Source organism: Cebus imitator, unplaced genomic scaffold (genome assembly GCF_001604975.1).
Source record: "Cebus imitator isolate Cc_AM_T3 unplaced genomic scaffold, Cebus_imitator-1.0 Scaffold448, whole genome shotgun sequence".
In the NCBI taxonomy this organism is placed as follows: Eukaryota; Metazoa; Chordata; class Mammalia; order Primates; family Cebidae; genus Cebus; species Cebus imitator.
The window spans coordinates 568,962-571,202 of record NW_016107763.1 but is presented as its reverse complement, the minus strand read 5'-3'; positions in this window follow the sequence as shown (position 1 = coordinate 571,202).

Here is a 2,241-nt window from a genome sequence, read left to right as displayed (position 1 = left end):
AAATGTGTGCAGACACAGGCAAAGTTTTACGGATCTCAGGGAGGTCACAGAGCTGCTAAAACCTATTTAGGAACCTCAGTCCCCTTACCCGCCTTGTTCTTTGCCTCATTTTACCCTATATTTTCACAAAACCTTTGTGAGATTGTATAACTACATGATTTATAATCTGATGGTTAATGTCTTTTTTGGCTCCTGCTAGAACGTAATCTCTATGAGGGAAGGGTCAGTTATGTCTTGTCACTTGTCCTTCCCCCCAATCACAGTACCTTGCAAGTCGTTGGTGTATTATAAGATTTTTTTTGAGATGGAGTCTCGCTCTGTCACCCAGGCTGGAGTGCAGTGGCACGATCTCGGCTCACTGCAACCTCTGCCTCCTGGGTTCAAGCGATTCTCCTCCCTCAGCCTCCTAAATAGCTGGGATTACAGGCGCCTGCCACCACGCCCAGCTAATTCTTTGTATTTTTAGTAGAGACGGGCTTTCACCATGTTAGCCAGGATTGTCTCAGTCTCCTGACCGCCTGATCTACCCACCTCGGCCTCCCAAAGTGCTAGGATTACAGGAGTGAACCACCATGCCCAGCCTATAAGTATTATTAAATGATGTAATGAACGAATGAACTAACTCCCTGCGTTGACTGGTGGAAGCTACTGTGTTTGAATATAGGAAGCTGATGTATACTAGTGTTGATATTTTAAATAAACAGGCTGCACAATGACTTAGAGGTTAGAGAGAAGGAGCAGTTAGGGAAACTAGCAGTACTGTTACGTAATTTCTCCTTTGGAGAAAGGAATAAACCTACTAGTGTTGAAATGTTCTCTCCCACACCCCTTCTCCACTCCTATCCTCATCTAAAAGCTAGTCTTTTCCTCATTCCTTAAGTCAAGGACTCACCTCCAACAAACCAGTCACCTAAGTGAACTCTCGCTGCTGTCCTGCTCTCCTCCCATTCTTCACCTCCCAGCTCACTTCTCTCCTTCACTGCTCCTGCCCTGGTGAATCTGTATCCCATGTCTGCATCCCAGCAACAGCCTCCAGGTGGAAGTTTCGGCCACTGTCTTTCCCTAATCCATTCCTGACCTCAGACACTGGCTGCCAGAATGGGCTTTCTAAACTACAAATCTAATCATACCACTTCATTATATTCTTCAGGACCCTTTTACCTTCAGGGTAAAATATTTTTTTTTTTTTCCCCTCAGAATGAGAACTTTTTAGCTTGGCACACAAGGTCCTTAATAACTGGACTCTGCCCCATTCTGTTGCTTGGTTCCCAAAACGTAATTCCTTGTGTTCTAGCCAAGGACTAACTCTGTTTCCTAGAGTGTACATTGTTCTCTTAGCTCATCATATTTTTGTTTCTATTATTTCCTCTCCTAGGAATGCTTAGTTCCTTGCCTGATTATCATCCATTTTGCCTCAGTTCAGATGCTGCTTCCAATGAAAAGCTTCTGCCATCTGACACACCCTCCTTCCCCTTCCCTTTCCCTGTCCTCACACTGTGCACGTGAGCACCGGGGAACCTGCTGGGCTGCTTCCTGACATCCCTTATTGAGTTCAAACACCCAACTCCCTACTTTTAAGAAGTCAGAAAAGTGGATACATGGCCATCTGGCTTCCTGTTACTAAATTCAGTCCTGATCTTGTCTGATTCCTTCCTTTCTGAAATTCTTCGCTTGGTATCTGAAACACCACCATCTTTTTGTTTTCCTCTTTCCTAGCCAGTCTTCTGTTACCAAATGGTCTCTATTGCTGCTGTAGGTATTTCAAAATATATAGTCACATGTCCCTGTAGAGTCACATTTTAAAAGTTTCCCAGGTGATTCTAATGATCAGCCAGGTTTGAAACCAGACTCTTCCACTGAATCCTTACCATATTGAGAGTTCCTTGGTGCTTGGTCCAAGGCCCTCTGCCCTTCTCAGGCGATACTCTCCCCAACCATTGCACCAATTCTTAGGGATTCAGTTACCATCCAAATGCAGACCACTTTCAGATTTGCATGCCTTATCTGGCTCTTTCTTCAAAAATGCATACCCAAAGCTGGGCAAAGTGTTTCATGCCTGTAATTCCAGCACTTTGGGAGGCTGAGGCGAGTGGATCACTTGAGCTCAGGAGCTCAAGACCAGCCTGGCCAACATGGGTGAAACCCCGTATCTACTAAAAAAAACCCACAAAAATTAGCCGAGTGTGGTGGTGCCCGCCTGTAGACCCTGCTACTTGGGAGACTGAGTCACAAGAATTGCGG